This window comes from Pleurodeles waltl, chromosome 1_1, assembly GCF_031143425.1.
Source record: "Pleurodeles waltl isolate 20211129_DDA chromosome 1_1, aPleWal1.hap1.20221129, whole genome shotgun sequence".
NCBI lineage: Eukaryota > Metazoa > Chordata > Amphibia > Caudata > Salamandridae > Pleurodeles > Pleurodeles waltl.
The window spans coordinates 817,704,352-817,731,490 of NC_090436.1; positions in this window are offsets into that span (position 1 = coordinate 817,704,352).

Sequence of the window (27,139 nt, forward strand, 5' to 3'; positions counted from 1 at the left end):
AGCGGCTGTAGTACAGATTGTATCTGATGGGGTTCTGAGCGAGTCAACAGTGAATGGTACAGAAGGGTTGAGGCAGAATCAGTTGACTCATGCAAGCTTGCTGATGAAGGATCAGTGATGCTAGATAAAAGAGTTGTACCCGGAGACAACTGGGCTAAAGAGAAACTGCCTGCTGTACAAGTGCCATCAATTATTGCTGAAGAAACTGAAGAGTCGAGTCAAAGTGAAAGTGATGCTGAGAGACAAGTAAACAGAACTTCTACTTAAAAAAAAAAAGAGTGCCAAGCAGAAAGTACTCAGCACCTGAATGGACATATTATACTGCTGATGACCGGGAGAAGGAGTTTGTTGCCTTTTCTGTTAACAATTTGACTTTAACTGAACATTTTGGAAATTGAAATTGCTTTGGAATTGAACATTGAAATCTCATTGCCACTTGATGAGCAAAGTCATTATTTGCTGGAAGTGATCATTGATTGCGAACTGTGCCTTTATTAGAGACATCTGAACATTTAGTAGGGGCTTTTGAACATTTGCAAGTAGAGAAACGGTTGATAACTTTCTAAAAGATCAAAAAACTTTGTGAATAATTGCAGCAGTTTTTATTTTTGAAGAAACTGTTTTTAATTTTGCTTTGCTCAAACAATGAAAAGACTGAAAAGAGACAGTAGAATATTTAAAACCTGCATTGCATTTTCGATTTTGATTTTTAAATTTGGAATATAATGTGGTCTGAATCTAGACAAACCATGAAACCCGATCGAAGTAAGAGGAGTAGATGTAAGTATATGTGTGTAGGTTTAGCAGTTGTATGTGTGAATATGATTATTTTGATGTTTGTTGGATTGAGTTTGCCTGTCGAGAATGAGATTGAGAAAACCTGGGTCACAAGTGCCCCGGATTTAGAAGATTCATTCACAGATCAACATCCCCTGTATGAAGATGAGTGATTCCTGCATACTGGTAGATCCAAAGGAGATTTGGCATCACATGTGTATTATAAATTGTTATATGAATATATTAAAACCAATGAGGTTCATAATTGCTATGTTTACAGATAAATCATTTCATCAGTACAGGAAGGAATCACTTATCACAGCTTGCCAATAACATACAGAATTTCTAGTAGCCTGTTACTAACTCTATTGTAGGAGCAGGAGTATGTTCAATACATTTATACCAATTACGACTTAACATTTTCTTTTGTGCCTATTATGAAGCACCTGAGTAGTATTGCAAAAGTGAAAAACACTGACACTGTGGGAGGATTCTTTGAACCTACACTGACATTTGTAAAAGCATATGCCCAAAGAAAAACTTATCCTGCATACTTACCCCAATAGGAAAATAGTTTGTTGGACAAGTTGAAAGAAGAAGGGCAATGAAAGCCAAATTAGAAAAGGGAGCTGTATTATTAGATTGGGAGAGACACCCTGCACATGCAGTAGCGAAGACTAGTCGAGGGTTCTTAGCCTTAGATTGCAACTTGCAGGAAAATTATGTGTACATAGACCAAAGACAGACACTCATTTTGTAGGAACTAGTGAATGCACACGTTTTGTGTTTAGAAACATATGGACTTTTATGCTAAATGGACAGGATCCCACCATACCAGGTGTTTATTTTATATGTAGGAAAAACGCCAATTACAAGCTGCTGAAAGGCTGGTATAGAACATGCTATCTGGGTGTAGTATTTCCAAAAAATTATCATGTGGGCAACTATAATGATCCAGTCTGGGATGAAAAATCTAACTTTGGAGCCAAAAGAGGAGCAAGTGCCTCAGAGATAGTGGGAGATATTATTTTTGTCATAATTCCATCGGGGGGTAATAGTGAATGATCTCAAGATTAGGAAGTTATCAACAATAGTAGATAAACTATCTACTGACACTGCAGGAGCTATGTTGTTAATGGACACAAGATGGTTGCTGTGAGATCAATGGTTTTGCTAAATCGCCTTGCGTTAGACATCCTTCATGCAAAGGAGGGCGGAATCTGTAAAAAGTTACATTCCTGACAATAGTAAACAGATCAGAAAGTATAGCTCAAATATCATCAATTTGAAAAATGACCTGAACAGTCTCAGACAGCCACCGGTGCATGGGAAGCTATTTAAAGTGGTTTCGCAGCCATTGGTAAATGGTTTGCGAACACTGGGAAGGGAATAGTGGGTACCATCCTGAGACCCCTGTTGATTGTGGCTTTGTGTGCCATAGTTGCACTTGGATTTTACAAACTATACAAGATATAGAAAGAAAGAAGAGTCAAGACTAGGCAGGAAAAAGAGGAGATAAAAATGGAGACTAGGAGAAGCATTTATTATTGTCACCTCACAAAACTGCAGGATTACAGCAGACCTTATCAGAATAAGTCATTGAAGTTTTAAACACTCACTGAAATTGCAATTTGGCTTTTTTGTGATGGCGTATTTCGCCATCAAAGGAAGGACTGATAGAGCTTAAAATTTAGGGATGTCCCTCATGACACAAAAGTAATCAGAATGTGACAGTTTACTTTTTATGAAAGTAAATGAGTGAAAAACTAACCTAGATTGCAGTACTGACATGCAATTTAAATGTGTAATTTCCTATATTTCAGAGGTCAACTTTGGTGCCTTTTGAATTAAATCACATTTTAGAAGGATAAAACTGATGTTAAAATGCAATTTAGACTTTAGAATAATAGTACATATAGAAACAGGATTGAATTTTATATTGATTAGTAAATGATTAATGAGTTTTAAAAACAAGTGCAGTGAGAGAAATGCACTTCTCTATTGTACCTGATGAAATGCAGTAACAATGCTTTGCCATTTGAAATGAAATGTATTATTCATATTAATTAAATAATATTAAAGCTGAATTCAAAAGTTTGCATATAACACATGATTTACTAAAACGTATTAGTGTAATGCATTATTATGTTTTCTCTTGTGTTAGCATACGTGAGGCCTGCAGAGCTTGCGTTCTGCAGTCAAGTGAAAGTGTTGAATTATAATTATTTATTTCATAATGTGAAGTCTTCTTTCAGATTTTGTTACCATGAGAAGCAAAGTCCTCTTGTAAAAGATCCCATTGTTTAAACATGAAGAGATGTACCCATTTGTCTTCGGAAACAGTACATTGCAGGCAGTGGCGTAGCGTGGGGGGTGCAGGGGGGGCCGGCCGCACCGGGCGCAACATCTTGGAAGAGAATAAATCCACGGGTTAGGGGGCGCAAATTACTTGCCTTGCCCCGGGTTAGGGGGCGCAAATTACTTGCCTTGCCCCAGGTGCTGACAACCCACGCTACGCCACTGATTGCAGGAACATGGACTGAGTTTCTACCCATGTGTTTCAAACCTGTTTGGATTCACACGGAAGAGAGATGTTCCCATGACAGACTTGGGAAAGAAGTGAACTGTTTCAATTTGGAGTCATATGAATAATTCCCATTGGATGATGCCTATTCAAAGTGATATGGACTGATATCTTTGACAAATCAAAATGGTTTGTGAGTTCTCTAATACACGCGGACATTTGAACTTTGAGACAGTGTGAGGCAGTCCCTATGGTTCCTAGCAGCCTGCAAAGAGCTCCTGATGCTTGCAGATGACTTGCTGAACCTGATGCTTTGATGAAGATTCTGTGAATGCTGTATTCCTTGGAGCTATCTTCCTCTCTGCCTTTGCCCTTTGAAATGCTATTTTAGATTTAGAAATATTCTTTTTTATTTTCCTAGTCTGAAGACTCTTGACTGAGCTTCTGAGTTTTTAATGTTTTCTCTTTTTATTTATCTTTTGCCTGTCTTTGGCCCTCATTACAGCTTAGGCGGTCTTTTTTGCAGACCACTGAAGCCGCTGCAGCCAGCATACCGCCAGTGCTGGTGCTATGCTGGCCACCCCATTAGGAGTTTTCCGCTGGGCCAGCTGGTGAAAACAGCGTTTCCGCCTGCTGGCCCAGTGACAATTCACCACAACATTGATGCCGGTTTGTAATTGAGCCGATGGCAAAGTTGTGGTGAGTCGGGTGCGACAGCACCCATTGCACATTTCTCTGCCCGTAATTCGGGCAGTGAAATGCGCAACGGGGCTGTCCGTGGGGGCCCCTGCACTGCCCATGAACAGTCCATGGGCAGTGCAGGGATCCCCATCGGGCCCCCAATGTCCCCTTTCTGTCAGCCTTTGCTGGCAGAAAGGGGACTTATAATCCCTAGGGCAGCGCTGCCCTGGTGGATTCCGACCGCTGAGACTGCCAGTCTGTCGATAGGGAGCAACCTGGCAGTGTTGGTGGTCGGACATGAAACAGGCTATATATCAATAGTTTACAACTGCAACTCTGGTTGCTAACCATTGACCAGTTACTGACTCCACAAAGGAGGTGGTACCTTGCTCGTAAAGGGAAAGTTCCTCTTTGCGAACCAGATTGGCTGCTTCATCAGTGTAGAAGACAACTGTCTGCCCTTTCTGAGGTTTCTCAAATGGGAAACTTTTGTGTTTTTTAAATGCATCACTGATTCCTTTAAGAGACTTGAATTGCTTTTTAAAAAAATTGCATTTGGGAATGCAAACACAGGGAAGGTGGCAAACTGTCCTTTGCAGGCCACAATCCCTGTGTTTGTAGCCAACTACTTGGGGGTGCAAATTGCAACCTACCTAATGAATATTAAATCACAACAAGAAAAAAGGTATATATATTGGAGATCATTTATGACCTGTGGTAAATTTTTACAATGAAATCATCAATTCTCATTGGAAATTTGACCATATGAAACATTGCCTAGTAATCAACGAAGTTTATTAGAAATGCCAACCAATATATATATATATATATAGACACACACACATTTCTTTACTTTTTGATTGCTTCATAGTCTCTTGACATGAACATATGTTCACAATTTACCACAAACATTCACCTTTTTCATCAAAAAGTCTCAGAACATAAACATGCATTCACAATATATAATGTTCCTCACAGGTTTTATATACTTAGTAGTTGCTTATATGATCATTTTGTTCATAATCCACCTGAAAGTAGCCACAATATCAAAGAGTCAACAGGAAAACACTCGCTTTCTTGTGCCCCAAATTACTTCAATTAATTAATTTTTATTTAGACAATACAGAAGTAATTGGGGACTTTTTATGGAAGCAATAATAACTTGATACTCCAACAGGGTAAAGAATTCTCGCCTTTATAAGAATTTCTAACTTACTTTGCATATATATAACAAAGAGAGACAATTCTTTGAGACCTAATGTATTATATTGAGTTAACTGCCAGTTGTTCTTTAAAATTCAACACATAAACCACCCTCTCTCCAAGGGCTACAAAGCTGAGTGGATTTGGAGTGACATGCTAAAGTGACTGGCATCTAGAGGTAAGCTAAAGTCCCCCTGTGCCATTGCCCATTTACTTTATCTACGTTTAACAATAATTGGCAGTGTGGACAACAGGGGGAGCATACTCTTATAGCTATTTAGAGCGCTCCCCTCTCCCAACAATTGTTCACTGCTTTTATCGACCCAGAACTACACTCTGGGGTCTACCATTGCCTGTGCTGTTCAGCCTCTGGGTATGTTTACCCCCCGATTTGACTTCTTCAGGAACTACCTTAAAGAGACATAAAATAGACTCTCTAGCACACTCGCATGCCAATGTGAGTTACATTACACAGGATAATACTAATGTGAAGTTATAACATTATCATGGTTGGGCTTAGCTTCTCTGGGCCTCATTACAGCCTTGGACCGCCAGAGCCGTAGGGAGGATGCCACCGTAATACCGGTGTTGCCCCCCAAGTGTATTACAATGTTCCCACAGGGCTGACAGGTGGGAAGACTGTATTAGGTGCTCCCGCTAGTGCTACGATAGTGGCCTTGGCTCCCTCGTAGCACTAGGAGCCTTAAAGGAGCTGAGGCCAGTACTGTAGCACTCCAGCACCCTCGGAATGCACACTGTCTGCAAAGCAGACACTGCACATTCTGATGGTGCTGGGCAGCTTGGCCATGAAATGGCCCATGGGCAGTGCAGGGCCCCCGCAGCCCTCTGCACTGGCTTTCCGACAGCCATTTCATGGCAGGGTCACTGCCATAGAAAGGCTGGCGGAAAGCTTAGTTGTAATCAGCCAGGCGTCACTGAGTTCAGCGCCGTCCTGGCTAAGTACAACTCAGATCATCGTCACCACATCGGTAACCATGTCCCTGGCAGAGACGGAGGTCTTTAGGCAGGTCCATCCGCTAGGATTGTAATGTGGCGGTCCTTGGGCCGCCAGACTCATAATCAGACCCTATGTTGCCACTGCCAAACAACATGTTGGATCCCTTCAAATCAGAGCATTGTCTCCTACTATGCAGTTACCTGGGATGCATAAACCTAAGGCTAACCTTGGGTGCGTCAGTGCCACCTCCAATCTATATCTTCCAGGGTTCCCACATCTCTCTCCCAAGTATCCCCCAGTCTTGTCACACCATCAGGTGTATGGTTCAGCAGTGTTTTGTAGATAAAAGATAGACAGAGGCCTATTCACAAACTGAATTTCGTAGTACATTTTGAAGTACTACAACACTATTACTAAAGTATTACAAAATGGTATTCACAAATCTTCAAGTATAAATCGCCACCTCCATCGCTCCAATCTTTTCTATAGGGAGATCCTCACACAAGTAAGTGTATCACTTTGTAGTAAATGTGGGTGGGGCCTGGAAGTTATGGAAAAAATGGGCATACTTACTGCTGAATGAGAGAGAATCAGGGAGGCGCAAGGGGGTGTTTAGGGAGGGACAGCCAACCAGCCACAAAAGAGTAAGCCCTCTGATATTCATAACTGCTCTTCTGAAGTTACTAAAGCCAAAAATTTAACCAAAACAGTAGTATATTACTCTAACTCTGAGCTTAAGTAATTCTATCACTACATATGGGCAATCACTGATACTGCAAAACCCTTCCATAGAAAATAATGGAGGTAGGAACTTAAAATCATGTAGGAGATAATGTTAAATTAAATTATTTAAGATAATTACAAATATAAATAAATATAATTAAATTTTAAACAAAATCTAATAAACAAACAATTATTTCTAAAATATTTTAACTTTTTTAAATATATAAATCATTGTAACATTTTATATAAAACATAATAAAATCACCTGTAATTAATTCAATATACCACGTTTCATAATTATTAATATAATTAGTATAGTATTTTTTTTATTTTAGGTGGGAATTTATTTTTTAATGTAAGCTTTGTAACAATAGTTTTAATCTAACCTAACATATTTAAATTAATAAAAATGGAATCTAAAATGTAATTATTAGTGCCATACCATTTGTATTTTGTTATACTCTTAAAGTAAATCTATAAAATTAATTTGCAAAGGGTGGTGTGACGAAGATGGAAACCAAGTTGAAGCTTCTCCGATTAGCTCTGCTCCCGGCCCCTTCAGCCAACCTTCCTGGCCTCACCAATCAGGCTCCACCAGGCTTAATCAAATATATGACTATCCCCTTACAATACTGAAGAAGTCGGACCCTCCTAAAGACTCAGCCCATAAGGAGCTTGATAAAAATGAGCCCCATCCATACATCCTCACAGGGACCTTTAACAAGGTCTTTCATAGAGACCCTTTTTAGCAACTTCATGAGGATTTTGCTGCCCTGTAAGAGGATGTCACTACAGACATTAAGGAAATCAAACAAGAGATTACATTTCTAGGCCAAAGGATTTTAGCACTAAAGGACTCCACTGACGCCAAGAATGAGCAACTAGAAAACATTTGTCATGAGATTATAGAGCAGAAAAAGAAGAACTGCAACCTTCAAATCCATCGTGAAGATCTAGAAACCAGATCACAGTGCTTGAATATCAGAATCAAAGGAGTCCGATCTGATGCAGAGAAGGGTGACAAAGAGGGGTCTGAGGAGTATGTGACTTGATTCTTCAAACAGATTCTCCCAGATCTGGTAGAAACCAAATTTATCTTAGATCGAACACACCAGGCAAGTCAACAGTCTGGTCTTCCCTCCAAAATGCAAGACATTCTAACGTGTACCCACCACTACAGACAAAAGGAAGACATCAGGCTGCAGCAAGAAACTCTGGCCCAATTACTTTTGAAGGTGTAAAAATCCCCCATCACACTTCAAAGAGGTGCTTGCTGAAACCAGCCATCTTATTCTTAAAGGGCAAAGGTATACAATACAAATTGGATCACATTTTTCAACTATTACCATGGATCACTGAAATATACTCAATCTGCACCATGGAAAAAGATTGCACCCTACTAGGCCTGGAAGATGTATCAAGGGGCCTTCTGCAAACTCTAAAGTAGTGGCAACCAAAAGATATGGACAAAGGCCCAAGCACAACCTAAAGAAAAATGCCACAAAAAGCCTACAGCTGAAGAATGCCACAGGGAGAGAATGCCTATACTCAATCAGCTGCAACATCATTACAATGAACCTTCAGCATGTGTGCCGAAATGCACACTGGGCATCCTACTGGAAGAGACCTAAAGGCAAGGATTCCATTGTTGGGTTTGAACATGATGACCCAGCCATAAATAGACGGCCATACATAAACCAGCCAGAAATCATTCTTCATCTGCGTGTGAGACAGACAAGAGGAAATCTTTCCTAGATAGACATTTCCTGCTGATGTTTCTGTCTCCACTTGCATCTCTCGATCCACACAGTTGGTTCTTATGGGGTGGAACACCTCAGCTTCTTGTTTTCTCCATAATTTGTCCCTCTCTCTTCCCCACCATTGAGGCGTATAACAATCTTACTCGATAGGAAAAGACAGGCTGAAGGTGGTGTAAGGTATTTCCACGCTAACACCACTGGGCGATCCTGCACTCAACACAACTCAAGCTACACACTTATGATTAAGACACTGAGCATAGATGTCAGGAGCCTGAAAGCCCCTGCTAAGTAATTGGTCATGCTGATGATGTTTTGTGACGCTGAATGTGACATATACATCCATCAGGAGACTCATCTCCTAAAGAAAAGCTGGGGGGGGCAGATGTAATCACTCTCCTTCTCCTCAGGCCCCAGGAAAAAAGCAGGAATAGATATCCTACTGGCCAATAAATTTCAAGGATGGTTGCTGCACACTGCAGCCAAGATACCTCTGAGAATTTAGTCACTGAGACTCTAAACAACTGCATGCTCGTTATAGCCACCCTGTATGTCCCCAGTGAACAGCAATAACAATTTATACAGAAGGTCTTCCTGCACAGGGACTCCTTGATCTGGGGAACTTCATCCTGCACAGGGACTCCTTGATCTGGGGAACTTCATCCTCGTTCTTGACTTAACAAATTACATAAATCAGCTCACAGAACAGGCCAAACTGTGGCCTTTTTCACTAGAGGGACTGCAATGGCGGCAGGATATTGATCTGTCATAAGTCTGCTGATCCATGAATTCTTCATCGAGAGACTATTCTTTTTACTCAGCTTCCAGGCAGGCATATGCAAGACTTGACTATACTATCTAGCTCCGCCCCCCTGAATACAGATAGTAGTCACCCATGCACAGATTTGGACGCCAGCCCTACTGAATCACTATTCTATTGCTATTACTCTTAAAATGCCTCTTTACTCTTCCACTGGGCATTCCTGGTGGATTAATTATAGCCTCTTAAGGAGCACTTTAGTTCAGACAGAAATAAAGGAGGTGAACCAACAATTTATGCACCCTAATGATATCCTGAAAAACCCTCTTTCCCTGCTTTGGGGAACATTAAAAGAAGTGATCAGGGGCACCTTCATAGCCATCTCTGCTCAACTAAACCGGGATAGACTTGCAGTAGAAGGGCAGATAAAAGACTGAGAGATGACTCAGAAGCATATCAGGGCTTGAAGGATATAGAGGTAACTGATAATAGTCAAATAAGAGCTCAAAGAGCTGGATTATGGTGGAGTGAAGTATACTCTCCTCCGCATCAGGCAGAAATACTATGCAGGGCACAACAAGCTCCTACAGATGAGGACATAGCAAGAGTATTCGAGTAGTAAACAAATTTGTACTTGATGGAGAGGACACAGTTGGAGACAGTTGATCTGTATCTCTGTGGCCTAAAGTATAACTCTTTAATATTATGCACCCTCATTGTGGGCAGCAAAATGTGCTAAGGATGAGATATTTAGTATTGAAAATCAGGTTTTCTTCCTAGTAAAAAAGTGATTTTGACAGGTCTGTGCAGGAAGGTTCAAGCTGGTGCTGTCTACTTACACAGAGTTGGCCTAAAGTCATGTGTTCACTTCCAATCTAGTGGATGGCAAAATATGGGCTGCAGTCCACAAGTGACACTTACCTTTCCATGCAGTTGGTGTAAACCCTGCACCATATACTATGCCTTATAAGAAAGGTAAAGATGTCAATCAGGTTTTAAACCAACTCCCACATGTTATAGTGGTCAGAGCACATTCACTGGGCACTGGAGAGCAGTGTTAGAGTTCTAGATTACCAGCAAGTGAGTCCATGAAAAACTGAAAACAATCTACTGCCTGAGCCCACCCCAAAGAACTGACTTACATGATTCCCATAAACTACAGTCAATAGGACAGTTTTTCTCATTTTCAAGGACCTCTGTCCATGACTCCATTTCACAGTTCCCTATATTCAACCTCCGCGAGCTGCTACCTTATTGGTCAGTCAGTCTCTTAGTCGAACAAGCATTTGCAATGCAACGGGTCTCGCATTACGTCGAGTTGGAGCTATTTGCGTTGTAAACTCCTAGCCAGACTTTTCTTGCCACATTAAATTTAAAAAAATGAGAGGTGCAAAATAAAGAGAACAATTAGTCCAGAAACCATTCGGAAAACATTGAGCCTCGTATGTTTTCAGTAGGTTACCAGTGCTCTTGAGGAGGGCTAAACACCGTAAAAGTCATGGCATATGCATGCCTTTCACTAATGAAAACAAGTGGATTTTAAAAGGCTAGCCCACGAACCAATGAAAGTGACTGAGGAAAAATGGGCGTGGTTAAAATCCCCCTATAGAGAGATTAGAACAGGGAGGGAGTGAGCGCTTTGCACTCGCCCCGAAGAAAGTGGGGAACGGTTTGAAATGTCTCTGGACAGGAGCTCCACACTTTCCATGTGTGGGGGTTCCACTGCTGGAGTACAGTTAAAAGCCAACCTGTGACATTACCTATTATCCCCTTCTGTGCCCAGGACGTAATGGTTACGACCTGAGGCACAGTGCTCGTGTGACCAGGACGTAACCATTACGTCCTGGGCACAGAGTCCAGAGGGAGCGCTAGCGCTCCCTCTGTGGGGTTCCCCCCCAACCCCCAAGGCTGGGATGGAAGGGGAAGTCCTTCCCTTTCCACCCCGAACCCCCACCCACCCGTGACGTCAGCGCGCGATCGCGCCCAGACTATCACAGAGGCCTCCGCCCACTAGACACCAGGGATTTATTTTTTACAGGAAATTGGCATGAGGAAGCGACCCCTTGGGCATGGGTCGCTCCCATGGGGGGCATTTTTTTTAAGGCCTTTTCTGCCCCCCCTGGGGGAAGATCAGCCTATTATTAGGCTGCTCTGCCCCCAGGGGGGGCAGAAACCTTTAGGCACCAGGGATCATTTTTTTTTTATTTTATTTATTTTTTTAGAGGTGGGGAGCGACCCCTTAGGCAAGGGTCGCTCCCCTATGGGGCAAATTATATTTAGGCCGCTTCTGCCCCTCTTGGGGGCAGATTGGCCTATTTTTATGAGGCCAATCTGCCCCCAAGGGGGACAGAAACCACTAGACACCAGGAAGTTTATTTTTTTTCTCATGAATTTCACGCAAGGAGAGCAACCCCCTAGGCAAGGGTTGTTCCCCTGGGGGGCAAATTTATTTTAGGCCATTTCTGCCCACCTGGGGGGCAGATCAGCCTATTTTAATTAGGGCAGAAACCACTAGGCACCGGGGATTTTGTTGTTGTTGTTTTACAGATGGGGAGCGACCCCTTAGGCAAGGGTCGTTCCCCTGCAGGGGCAAACTGTATTTAGGCCATTTCTGCCGATTTTACGTCAATCTGCCCCAAGTGGGGCAGAAACCACTAGGCACCAGGGATCTTTTTTTTTGCGCCAATGTCACGCATGGAGAGCTACCCCGTATGCAAGGGTCGCTCCCTGGGGGGGGGGGCAAATTTATTTTAGGCCATTTCTGCCCGCCCGGGGCCAGATCTGCCTATTGTTATTAGGGGGGGCAGAAACCTATAGGCGCCAGGGCAATTTTTTGGTTTTTTTGTTTTTTAGAGATGGGGAGCGACCCATTAGGCAAGGGCCGCTCCCCTGGGGGGCAAATTGTATTTAGACCATTTTCGCCCCCCTTGGGGGCAGATCGGCCGATTTTTGTTAGGCCAATCAGCCCCCATGGGGGCAGACAGCACTTAGGCACCAGGGATTGGTGTGTGTGTGTATGCGTGTGTTTTCTTTAGGGGGGCATCCCCTTAGATAAGGGTCGCTCCTCATGGGGGCACATTACTGTCAGCCATATCTGCCCCCATTGGGGGCAGATGGGCCTATTTGTGGAAGGCCCATCTGCCCCCGAGGGGGGGGCAGAAAGCCTACAGGAGGCCAGGGAAGTTTTTTTTTCAAAAATAAGAGGGTGGGGTATGGCCATACCCTCACCCCAAATAAATGGGGCCAAAGTTGTTCTGCCCACCAGTGGGCAGATGGGGCAATTACTCCTGATCCACACCCCGGGGGGGCAGAAAGTCTACTAGATGCCAGGGAATTTAAAAAAAACTAAAATATTGAGGTGGAGGCTACCAACCAGTATGGGCCTGGTTACGCCCCCACCTCAAATGAAGGGGGTAACAGTCTTTCAGCTCTCCCCCGCACTCTAAAACATCTTATCCCACAGCAAGCAAGAAGACATTTGATTATTCTGGGTTTTAGTTTTACATTTGGGCCATGAGAACTTGGCTTACTCTCAAAATCGTCCCACTTGGAATGGTGATGGCTGCACTTTATGGACTTTGGGACGCTGCCATGTTGAAAAATCCACAAGACCTAGACACATCTGAAAATTAAACATCTGGGTGTTTCCCAGGTGGTGTGTTTCACATGCACCGCACCATTTTTGTACCCACAATCCCCTGCAAACCTCCATCTTTGCTGGAAATCACACATTTTTCGCTCGTTTCAGAAATGTCTCTGTTTGATCGGTTTCCCTAGAAGGCTGCTGAGCCCAGGACCAAAAACGCAGGTGCCCTCCTGCAAAAACAGGTAATTTTGTATTTGATAATTTTGATGTGTCCAGATAGTGTTTTGGGGCATTTCCTTTTGTGGGCGCTAGACCTACCCACACAAGTGAAGTACCATTTTTATCAGGAGACTTGGGGGAACGCTGGGTGGAAGGAAATTCGTGGCTCCTCTCAGATTCCAGAACTTTCTGTCACCGAAATGAGAGGAAAAAGTGTTTTTTTGGTCATATTTTGAGGTTTGCAAAGCATTCTGGATAACAGAACCTGGTCAGAGCCCCACAAGTCACCCCATCTTGGATTCCCCTAGGTGTCTAGTTTTAAAAAATGTGCTGGTTTGCTAGGTTTCCGCAGGTGCTGGCTGAGCTAGAGGCCAAAATCCACAGGTAGGCAGTTTGTAAAAAACACCTCTGCTTTCTGTGAAAAAATGTGATGTGTCCACGTTGTGTTTTGGGCCATTTCCTTTCGTGGGCGCTAGGCCTACCCACACAAGTGAGGTACCATTTTTATTGGGAGACTTGGGGGAACGCTGGGTGGAAGGAAATTAGTGACTCCTCCCAGATTCCAGAACTTTCTGTCACCGAAATGAGAGGAAAAAGTGTTTTTTTGGTCAAATTTGAGGTTTGCAAAGGATTCTGGATAACAGAACCTGGTCCGAGCCCCACAAGTCACCCCATCTTGGATTCCCCTAGGTGTCTAGTTTTCAAAAATGTGCTGGTTTGCTAGGTTTCCCCAGGTGCTGGCTGAGCTAGAGGCCAAAATCCACAGGTAGGCACTTTGTAAAAAACACCTCTGTTTTCGGTGAAAAAATTTGATGTGTCCACATTGTGTTTTGGGCCATTTCCTTTCGTGGGCGCCAGGCCTACCCACACAAGTGAGGTACCATTTTTATTGGGAGACTTTGGGGAACGCTGGGTGGAAGAAAATTAGTGACTCCTCCCAGATTCCAGAACTTTCTGTCACCGAAATGAGAGGAAAAAGAGTTTTTTGGTCAAATTTTGAGGTTTGCAAAGGATTCTGGATAACAGAACCTGGTCAGAGCCCCACAAGTCACCCCATCCTGGATTCCCATAGGTGTCTAGTTTTAAAAAATGCGCTGGTTTGCTAGGTTTCCCCAGGTGCCGGCTGAGCTAGAGGCCAAAATCTACAGGTAGGCACTTTGTAAAAAACACCTCTGTTTTCTGTGAAAAAATGTGATGTGTCCACGTTGTGTTTTGGCCATTTCCTTTCGTGGGCGCTAGGCCTACCCACACAAGTGAGGTACCATTTGTATCGGGAGACTTGGGGGAACGCTGGGTGGAAGGAAATTTGTGGCTCCTCTCAGACCCCAGAACTTTCTGTCACCGAAATGAGAGGAAAAGTGTTTTTTTTGGTCAAATTTTGAGGTTTGCAAAGGATTCTGGGTAACAGAACCTGGTCAGAGCCCCACAAGTCACCCCATCCTGGATTCCTCTAGGTGTCTAGTTTTAAAAAATGCGCTGGTTTGCTAGGTTTCCCCAGGTGCCGACTGAGCTAGAGGCCAAAATCCACAGGTAGGCAATTTGCAAAAAACACCTCTGTTTTCTGTGAAAAAATGTGATGTGTCCACATTGTGTTTTGAGCCATTTCCTTTCGTGGGCGCTAGGCCTACCCACACAAGTAAGGTACCATTTTTATCGGGAGACTTGGGGGAACACAGAATAGCAAAACAAGTGTTATTGCCCCTTGTCTTTCTCTACATTTTTTCCTTCCAAATGTAAGGCAGTGTTTAAAAAAGACGTCTATTTGAGAAATGCCCTGTAATTCACATGCTAGTATGGGCACCCCGGAATTCCGAGATGTGCAAATAACCACTGCTTCTCAACACCTTATCTTGTGGCCATTTTGGAAATACAAAGGTTTTCTTGATACCTATTTTTCACTTTTTATATTTTAGCAAATTAATTGCTGTATACCCTGAATAGAATAAAAACCCATTGCAAGGTGCAGCTCATTTATTGGCTCTGCGTACCTAGAGTTCTTGATGAACCTACAAGCCCTATATATCCCCGCAACCAGAAGAGTCCAGCTTACGTAACGGTATATTGCTTTAAAAAATCTGACATCGCAGGAAAAAGTTACAGAGTAAAACGTGGAGAAAAATGGCTGTTTTTTAACCTCAATTTCAATATGTTTTTATTTCAGCTGTTATTTTCTGTAGGAAACACTTGTAGGATGTACACAAATGACCCCTTGCTAAATTCAGAATTTTGTCAAGTTTTCAGAAATGTTTAGCTTTCTGGGATCCAGCATTGGTTTCTCACCCATTTTGGTCACTAACTGGAAGGAGGCTGAAAGCACAAACATTTTTAAAAATGGGGTATGTCCCAATAAAATGTCAAAATTGTATTGAAAAATTGGGTTTTCCAATTCAAGTCTGCCTGTTCCTGAAAGCTGGGAAGATGGTGATCTTGCCACCACAAACCCTTTGTTGATGCCATTTTCAGGGAAATAACCAGAGCTGCCTTCTTCAGCCCTTTTTCCCATTTTTTTCAAAAAAACAAAATGTTCACTGTATTTTGGCTAATTTCTTGGTCTCCTTCAGGGGAACCCACAAAGTCTGAGTACCTCTAGAATCCCTAGGATGTTGGAAAAAAGGACGCAAATTTGGCGTGGGTAGCTTATGTGAACAAAAAGTTATGAGGGCCTAAGGCGAACTGCTCCAAATAGCCAAAAAAAGGCTCGGCACGGGAGGGGGAAAAGGCCTGGCAGGAAGGGGTTATTGTTTGCTCACTTTTTAGATGTCCTGCTGCGCCACCACCTTTCGAGTAAACACTCCCAAACAGCAGTGTTTCTCTTGCTCGTGTTGCTCGCCCGGTCTTGTTTTCCATCTTCAGCCACTCCCAAACCCTGTCCGGCTGTGTGAAGAGGCACATTTTTCTACTGTAGATGGCTGGCTATGGTAGTATGTATAAGACGTCTACGGCACGCCGTTTATGTGTTATTGCTTCATACACATTTCAAAGCTACAGTACCTTTAGCATGTAGTCAGGGAAAATGCTGATTGTCTGTCCTTTGAACCTTATTTCGCCGGCTTTTCTTTCACATGTTGCAGCATTGCGTCCCTGCCACAGCAGTTGAGCATCTTTAAGGAAATTTAGTTTGTGTCACCAAAGTGTTCTAAAGGGATTAACTTTCCAATGCAAATTCTCATTTGCATTGGAAAGTACCCTAATGTCACACAAAGCAGTGCTCTGTCTCAGAGGTGCCCTTTTCAGTAATTTAGACGATCAGCCTGCTACCACTAATTCAATATTCATGCCATAGAACACAGGCATGCCTTATGGTTGTAGCCACGGAAAGAGTGTCTACTGTACCTGCCATGACAGCACGTGACTTGTAGCATTAGTGACTAATTAATGACGGATGTACTCCTGGAGGGTCTGATCAAGACTCAAGAGAAGCACACTACGTGTGGCAGCGATCACAATGGACAAGGCAGGACAGAACAGAACAAACTCTCATACCAAGTCTCAACTGGCCAATTTCGGATAACACTGGGAGGTGCGTATGATATTGGATGGGATCACATTCCCCACATTTGCAAACTCGCGTTGTGAACAACGGGGACTTCTGTTCACATGACATCTGGGTGTACATACCTGCACCGGTGACATTTCGGACTTTATACTTATGACTCAAGATTGCCAAACTTGCACTGTGTCTAATATTGAGCGTTCGACATTTGGGTGTGTCTATCTGCGCAAATGTTTACCCTTCTAGCTAACAATTGTGATTCTAGATTTGCTTCTGTGTTAGAAAACAGTTTTCACATGTAGTTGTGGTATACATGCTACTTTGGACATGCTGGATTACTTAAAAGGTGTTTTCCTATTACAACCTTGAATGATCACTTAATTTCCTGTAGCCTCGATGAAGTCACTGTTGACTTGAACATGACAAAACAAGTTCTGGCTAGTCTTTGATTATAGAGTATTAAAAGTGTGAAAATAAACAAGATTCAACAATAACTCACACCTGAAGATGGTTGATTCTTTTAGGAGTGCTGACATTTTGTATTTCAAAATACTAAGGGGCTGATTACGATTTTGTCAGTCTGTGGGATGCCATGGCGCGGTGGTCCCACCATCGTCGGGTTGGCGCTAGGACCACCATATTACGATGCATGCGGTTCCATAGACCAAAGATCATGTGGCCTGCCGTGTCCGCCAGGCAGCACAGACCCTCGCGTGGTAAACTAGGTCAGTGAGGCCATCAGAGCCAGTGTTTCTGCCCGACAGATTATGATGCAGACTTCCACCATGTCCCAGCTGGTGGAAACAGAGATATCAAAAAACTGGAACTCACCTGTAGGCAGCGTCACATGGCCTGTGCTGCTATGGAGCCAATCAAACATGTCCTGCCGCTGCTCATGGATGAAGCCCAAAATCCATGCCACATCGGACACAACCAACAGTAAGATCACACACCTACCCGTGTTCTGAAACTCAGTAACAGATCATCGCACCTCCATCCACCTGGTATGTGGGTTACGCTACGTGGATCAAGTACACTTTTTATGTGTCCCGGGTTGGAGTCGTTCACAACAAATGACCCAAACACAGCCACATGAAGCCCCTTTTGGGCAGGTCACTGACATTGCACCGCCACACTCCCATCTGACATCCCAGTTTCATGGACAGTGAAGTGTACAGAACATTGTGTCACACATCAGCAACACCATATCAACATCACACATTATTAAACTGACACCCTCACACTGCTCATGTGGCGTGGAGTGTCGTTATATTGAAGGCTTAACTCAAACACACCTCTCATGAAACATCCCTGTGATGTACCCACACATATCACCCGCATTGCAACACAATGGAAGGTCAATGGGATGCACAATATTTTGTGAGACAAATATCCAAAGCTGACAATGTAAACAATACCTGCGCAATAGGGATGGCGGCATCAGGGACACTAAAGGAAGGATGCTGTTCTCAGACACATTTCACTTTGCACATGCACCTAAAACACCATTTGCACAGGAACCAACCCTTCATGTATCCCAGAGACAGCTAATGGTATAACCAAGTGACTTCCCTATTTGCCAAATGTGTACGTGCAAGTCAAGAAAGCAAATACAACAGCTCCAGCATGGGTCACACATGTAGATGAAGTAGCTGCAAGTTACACACATTAAAATGGACAGATGGTCATTCAAATGTAAAGGAAGGTAGCACAATAGAACACCCTCCATGGATGGACAAACAAAACTCTAGCTTTTACACATGGGACGAATGTCCAATCTACATCTGGGGGACAAATCTAACACAATGCATGCTGCCAATGGCCAAGCCAAGAGGAAATACATACCATATCAAACAAAACACAATGCAATGACACCCCGATTGGATTACCACCCACATATCCATCCAGTGAACATCTATCCTTGTCCTGGGTGACACCAGCACTGCCCACAAAGTCAGATCTTACCAACCACAGCAAATGAATCAGCAACCAAGGTGAAACACACACAACTGCAGGCATACAACCCAAATTACTCAGGAACAACAGAAATGTAGAAAACTAATGGCAGGACAAATGTGCACCCAAAAAACAACACCTTGGGTTTATTAACAGAAAATGATCAAGATCAAAGGCCATTGGCCAATACATAAGTATTGTCCAAGCACAATACGTAAGTCCAAGCACAGTACTGTGCACCAACATGACTCCTATCACTGCCAGAGAACCTCCACAAGAAGCAGTATCAAGTGGGCATGCAGGCACCTCAGGGATCATTCTTCGGTGGGATGGAGTCAGACTTGGGATGGGTGAGTTTTGGGGTGCTTATTCTTAGGAGGGGTAGCCTTCATCTTCTTCATGGTGGGAGAGGTATGGCTGCTTGCATGGGGGGCAGGTGTGACGGGAGACACTGAAATACTATGCGGGGCCCTCTTACGGGGGCCCCTGCAGTGCCCATGCCATTGGCATGGGCACTGCAGGGGCCCCCAGGGGCCCCGCGGCACCCCCTACCGCCATCCTGTTCCTGGCGGGAGACCCGCCAGGAACAGGATGGCGGTAGGGGGTGTCAGAATCCCCTTGGCGGCAGAGCGCGCTCCGCCGCCATGGAGGATTCCCCCGAGCAGCGGAAAGTCGTCGGGAGACCGCCGACTTTCCGCTTCTGACCGCGGCTGAACTGCCGCGGTCAGAATGCTCGAGGGAGCACCGCCAGCCTGTTGGCGGTGCTCCCGTGGTCGGTGACCCTGGCGGTCACCGGCCGCCAGGGTCAGAATGACCCCCATAATCCCTGAAGACAGGTAAACCATGCATAAAACAGCAGTGAAAATAGTATGACAAAACTGAAAGGTGCACATGCTGCCATGTAGCCACAAGAAATGATGGCAACAGTGGTGTCACCAAAATCATGTCACTGGACAATCACTACTTACCAAGAGAAAGTACTGATCTGAGACTGCACCCAAAGGGCAATGTATGATGGCAACCGTCACATGACAGACAGTAGTGAGGCACCACCACCCGTCACACACTGAAGACAAGTGGCCTGTGGGGGTCAGATGTCAATAGACTCACTGAGCAGACACATGGATGGGTACAGTGATCTATTGCTCCAAGTTGTTTGGGCTGACACACTGAAGACAAGTGGGCTGTTGGGTACAAATGACACCCACAACAACAAACAACATGACCAGATTGATCACTGTACTCAGCCATGTTTTGGCTGTGGAGAGTTCATTGGTTGTGAACTGTACTTGGTTTTATCCTACGTCACTGGGCCAACAGGCAAGGCACATCAGCATGCACCAAATACCATACCTACACAAACAATCACTCATTTCGTGTGTCACACATGGCCCATCTCCAATCTTCAGGAGGGGATGGCAGACTCTAGCACATTGACTTGGCAATGTAACAGGCAGGAATATGCCCAGGATTCAACTCCTTTTGCTGCTGTGCGCCCCTCAAATGCTCATCAAGCTTGGGGTAGCCTACCTCCAGAATGCAGGCCATAAGGGGGGTTAGGTTCCATGATGGAAGGACAGCCTCAGCTGGACCTCTGAGATCTTCCGGGCCCAGGACCTCTTCTGACAGTGGGTGCTCCTCTGGCTATGGACCCCCAGGGTCTGTGCCTTCTGGGCGATGGCGCTCCAAATCCTCTTCTTCGATTGGCGTTGACTTGAATGGATGCAAGAGACAAATCAAGAGGTTACAAATCCACTTTTTTTCCCAAATATTTATGTCACACACATTTCAGAAACACCAGCCACAAAACTTTTGTAATTGTAAACACAACACAAGTGTAAAGCACACATGCTGATAAGTACAGAGACGTGACTCCATACTTTTGGATTAATCTGTAGATTAACCCACTACCCTGCTCATGACCTACACTGACTAAGCAAGCCTGCTGACATCAGTTAGCCCAGGTTTAAGCAACATTCACTGTGATATGAGCCACAATGACACATAACACCTGTAGTCTTCTGAAGGTTAAAGTCCTTGGGCCAGACTTGACAGACACATGTACATTCAGCAAAATTGACTCAATGCATACAGTACCTCCAGGCAACTACCATAGTACAGACCTCATCCTAACAGTTAAGTGACAATGAAAAGGCTGCCATGGGTGACACAGAAAGTCTCGTCCCTGTGAATGTGTGGACATGTGGGCTACCCAATGTTAACTCATACCACTTTAGGGTGGGTTTGTGCGGTATGTACATGTAGCGCAGAACACACTTTTTACCATTTGTGGCAACCCTACAATCATACAGAGATGCCTTCCAACATACTTATGTCAGTTTGGTCTGATTGGCTGCATGTAACCAAGCTAATGAGTCACATATCATGCCCTCACTGGACTCAACCAAATATCTGCACTGTTGGTTTGGCGCTTGTGCAATAAGCATGTACTGGATAAATATAACTCATGTAAAGGTGACAACAGAGCTGTGGGAGTAAGGTACCTGTCAAAAGCCAATCACACACATTGACAATAAGCCAAAATGCACATATGTAATAGGTCATGGAGAAAACTCAGTACACATCCCTAATGTAGTAAATGGACAAAGGGCTTCAGGCCAAGTCTTGCCACGGTAAACTCATTGTTGCCAAATGCCAGGATCTGCAGGTCTACAGGGAGTGGGCCTGGTGCCACAGTAGCATTGCCAGTTACTCTACCTCAGCCTGGCCTATGTCCCGTACTGGGGACATTCATATGATAGGCCCTGGTCTCTGCAGGCTGATCATACAGAACCTACATTACACTCACATTTCCATTACTTCCATGCATGGCAGTACATCATGTGCCTATCCCCTATGTGGGTTGTGGCTTGTGTGGCACTCTGAAGGGCACATTGATTTTCAAATGGTTCTCATACAACGGTTTGCCAAGGCCAGATGGGGGCTGAGTGCTCTGTGGCACTATATATATTGATTACACGATTCTCAAATGACTCGAACAGTATACATACACAGCTCATGCTGTCATTTGCCATTTACAACCATCATGTCCACAGATATGTCATTGTATGGCTGTAAAGTCTCCTGCCTAGATATATTATTGCAACACCAGGGGGATCTAGGCCTTATTACACAATACAATGCTAATCTGAAATACATAGGTAGTATTCGACACTACCTGCACAATGTACATCCCACGTATAGCACACAAAATGTGACAACAGGCACCCAAAAAGTCTAACTGGCACACAGAGGCACAGTGTAGCCTATGAGGAAGGAAAGGATGGTGTTGAATAGAATCAAATATGCCTATGAGGTTCTTACCTGCATACTCTGGTGATCCAAAGAGCTGTCCATGCAGGGGAAGGACCACTTCAATGAGCCTCTCCAGCTACTTAGGAGAGAAGGCAGGGGCCCTTTCATCTGCTTGGACTGGCATGACTGCTTCCAGAGGGCGCATACAGCAGCTGAAATGATGGAGGTGTTAATGGCAGCAATGTCAGGAGTAATGTGAGTGAATATGCAAAATGCGGTGTACATATACACCATGTATGCGGTCATCACCGCCGACAGCCACTGCCCCACAACCATCACAGGCAACAACGTTAGCCTCTGACTGTGTCTGCCACGGTTGGAACTGCCCAGTGTCCAGTAAAGTAGGCCAGACATCCACCACTTTGATGATTGGAAATACAGTATTGGGCCCTGATAAATGCGTCACAACACCAATATCGGTGCCGGATCATCACAAACATTCTAAAGCAGCCTTGTTGTGTAGTTTATACTACACAATCACCAGTGTAGTGTGTTGCTGGGCACGGATGGCATATGATGGCAGTGCACTGTCCACTGGAGCTGATTGTATTTTTGGCAGTCGGAACAGACAGTTAAACTTCAAGGGGCATTTGAGGTGAGAATAGTTGGGTGTTGCCGGAATGCATGTCGTGGACACATGTAGACAACCATGAGGGTCACATTTGACCCTTGTGTAGTTGACAGCTGTGATGTGTACTGGGTGTAATGTATTTCCAGTCAGAAATGCTTTGTCACATGATTTTGCTGATATACATCATGCATGTTGGTGTGGACACAGTGACTAGTGGTCCAACTCATGTATTTTCACACATAGGCACCCTGGGGAGGAGGTGATAACCTCCAGCGTATTGTCCATTTGCAGACCTTCAAACCATGGAAGAACGTCACATCATAAAACAGTACTGTCTAAATAGGCACACTTTTGTGGATTTATGTATTCAGTTGGAGCCAGATCTGATGCCTGAAAACAGTACTCCAACCTGCATACAACCCATTGTTCAACTCATGGCAGTATTGCACTTCCTAGCCACAGGGTCCTTCCAATATATAGTGGCCATATCTGTCCCAACCTATGTTCAGTCTTGTCTTAAGAAATGTCCTATCAGCAATGATGAAACACATTGACAGCTATATCAGGTTCCCCCGACAGGAGGATTTAGCCAATGTGAACGCTGACTTCTATGATTTTGCTTACCTCCGTCATGTGGTGGGAGCCATTGAGGGCACACATTTTGCCTTGATGCCATCGCAGGCCAGTGAACAAGTCTATCGCAACAGGAAAAATGTTCAATCTATCAATGTGCAAGTTGTCTGCTTGTCAGATCTCTACATCTCCAATGCCTGTGCCCAGTTCCCTGGTTCAGCCCAGCTGATGTCACAACCGCAACCAAAGAGGGCCTGGCTGGTTGGTAAGTCACATCCGTCCTGATTTTTTGTGAGCAATGTCAGGTGCTACAATCCTGAAGTGAGTGGCTCATTGTTGCACTTATGTCTCATTCCTAAACAGGAGACTCAGCATATCCAAACCATCCTTGGTTATTGATGCCGTAGAGGAATCCAACTACACCAGGGGAAGCCCGCTTCAATGAGGCCCATGGAAGAACGTGGCAGGCAGTGGAGTGGGCTTTTGGACTCCTGTAGGCCAGATTTCACAGGACTGGTTAAGCCCTCCTCTACTCACCAGGAAAGGTTGTTAGATTATTGTGGCAAGCTAGATGCTCCATAACATCACCCTGCAGAGGAATATCCCTTACATCCCAGAGGAGGGGGAACCTGTGGTACCACATGCGAGAATCCTGAAATGCAAAATGAAGATGATAGTGGTAAAGAGAAAGGAGCTGACTTGCGACAAGATCTCTTCGACAGCTTCTTCTCATGAGTGTATGTCATGTGATGTCATGACTTTGACTGTACAATGAACTATAGTTGTGATATTGTGTGTAATAAATTCTTGGAAATAGTTAGGTAGCTGATGCTCAGGCAAAACCAGATAAAGGGTGTTTGATGAGGTAGCGTTTGACACAACCACATCTTAATGATGTTGATTTGATTGTGTTAGATTTATTGTAATGTACTTTGTTCTCCAGATGCTTGCTAAGTGACTTGTGTCATAAGTATGGTTTCATACCTACACTCCTTGTTTTGTTCAGGTACCTTCACCATGACATCTTCATGTGGGCATTTCGGAGTTGCGAAATTTGTAGTTTTGTGATGCTGTTTGGGCATACAAAATTGACATAGATTGTTCCAGTGGGATGTAGGTAGAAGATCTGTGCCAAGTCAGCTTGCAAAGTAACAGGATAGAAGTTTAGGAGGCTCCATTGGACTTTTCCCTTGTCATGTGGTGGCCCTGATGCATCATGTGTGTCAATAAATTGTCACAAAATATGTAGTTGTATGCCAAAATCATATTAATTTCCTTTCATATTGGCTAAACAATCTTTTTTGTATGAACTGTATGCAGCAGTTGATGTTTTTCATCATTGTTGGCCAAAATGCCTGTGCCACATCACTGACATTTGTTTGTGTCATACCACCAAATGCCAACACACTGGATTGTAATGACCCAGTGATCAGAAACTGTTGTACTGCCATCTGTTTGAGTATTGCTGTGTAAGATGTTGTATGACTTTTGTGTGGTAGGCGATTTGGCTCCCCCTGATGACATCAACCACTTTAATGTTTGCCTATTCTACAGGACAATAGCTGATAAATCCATTTGTTCAGTGGTCTGGAGGTCTGTACCTGTAAATTTGATCATTTACCCAATATGATTTAATCATGTATGAATTGTTATGTTTCAGACATATTGGCAGCCTATGCGCTGAACAATGTAATAAACTTTCTTCTTTGACAAGACACTTGTATGTATGTGTTTGTGTGGAATGGTTGTAATCCTAAAATGGACACTGTGTACATGCAACATATCCCTGCTTGCACAACATCATCATTGTATGTTTCACATGGTCTGACATATCTACATTGCCAAAGGTTTTCAATCATGACACTCTGAAGCGGCTCCATTTCCTGGAGTTCAGTCAACAAGTGGCCCATCATGCCTTGGGACTCCTAATAAACCCCCAAGACAAGGCTGATGATATGCTGGCCGACAGAAGCCCCAATGGCCTCACTCAGCTGGCCCAAGGCATCCCTCCCAAGCACCCTACCCCCGTGAGCTTGTGCCCTTGGCACAGGGTGCCCTCTCCAACTGGGTCCTGGACCCTCAGTGTCAGGAGTGTCGAGTTGCACCTCAGGATCCAAGACTGGGGCCACAAAAAGGGAGAAACTGTGCAAGGTACACAGGTTGGGAGGCACATTGTTGCCTGGAATGTTGATGCAACAGTGCCGGGAGGTGACTTTGTGGGCACAGTGAGGCTCATTGTTACCGTCCAACCAGGTTGCCCGGATGGGCCAGGACTGTCCTCCATGTCCACAATGACAGGAGTGTTGTCATTACTGAAGGCTTCATCCAAAGGGGTAGTGGGTGTCTGTTCGGTGGCCTCAGTGCGCCAGTGGCAGAAGTGTGACTTCTACCTCCAAAGGTTTTGTGTTAAAGTAAGCAGAGGCATTGGACATTCTTAAATTGTAGATTAGCCTATTGTGCCATGTTACCATGAGACTGGAGTAGTTGACATGACATGTGAAACTTGCCTAAACTATTTGACTCAAGCAGCTGATGAGATGTGCAGATCAGTTGAACTTTGGATGATGGATTGAAAATTACATCTTACCAACAGTGAAGCCAACACAGGGGAGAGACAACATATGCCTTTGACCACATGGACACCCAGCTGAGTGAGATACAGGCAAACACATAACTTTGTTGTATATGTACCTGCAGTCATCATGTATGCATTGCTGTGTCAATGTGTTTGCTGCTGATACCAATCTGGTGATGCAGCTTAAGGTCTTAGAAATACTTGGGCCCAGATTTAAGAGGGCCTAGCGCCAACTAATGCCCCCTATGTACTGTTCAGGGTTGGTGCTAACCCTGAACAGTACATCAAAAGCATCAAAATTCTGATGCTACTGCCCGTACTCTGCACCATGGTGCGCCGTATTTTAAATGCCCTCAGAATGCAGGATGGTGAAGGCCTTCTTCTCCCATGGAAAGAGCCTTAGTGGGGCACTGGGAGGGCCACCACCATTCTTATTGGCCTCCATCTGTTGCCTGGAGACCAGGGAACACACCTTGCCCCTCAGGTCATTCCACCTCTTCCTAATTTCCTCTTTTGTGTGCAGGCTGGTACCTACAGCATTCACTCTGTCGATGATCCTTTGTCACAGTTTCATTTTCCTACTGAGAGGACTATGCTGGACTTGGACTCTAAACAATTGTGGCCCACCCTTTTATGATTTCATCCACCATGACTCTCAACTCATTGTCAGAGAAAATGGGATTTTTAGCATCTGACATGGAGGACAACTATAGTGGGTGACAGGGACTTAATAAACATGGGACATGCAATAGGGAGTGAATAGACAACAGTGTGTGCAAGGTGTTAATTAGGATGGTGAAAAAAGGAGGGCCCTATTAATCAGTATTAACAAAACAGTGGTCTCTGGTGTCTTTCTTGCAGGGGAGATGCAGAGGATTGTGGTCTGTGAAAGAGTGTGTTTTATAGTGTGACATGCAGGTGTGTCCACTGGAACAATGTGTGTCAGGTGCGTTGTTTTTAGATTCATCCAATGTGCACTTGTCTGTTACTTTGCTGAACGCGTACCAAGGGGGGGACGATCGCCATTGGCTAATCTCCGCAAGGGGACAGCCACAGCAACTGTGTGTTTGCAATAGGTTAGGTGGTTGGCTGTGGCACTGATCCCCATGGAGGTTGGACTGCCTAGATACAAGACCACAGCGCAGCTCACAGTCAGTCTTTTTGCTTGGCGGGCAGTGGTTCTGCCTGTTTCCATCTTAATACGGCAGACTTGGGACTGCCAGAACAGCAGTCTTGTTAGACCGCCAAACATGTAATCAACACCTAAGTCTCAAATGGGACAGGGACCAAAAAAGAAGACAACAAAGCCTTGAACAAAGGCAAAACAGAAGAGAGAGAGAGACGTAGGTTTGGGGAATACCTTACTGTAAACAGCAGGAAAAAGGAGTTGAGCTGTCAGTGACTGTCACAGGTTCAGGTAAGGCATGTCTAGTTTTTGCAACAGGAGATAATATCAAGTAGGTCAGCT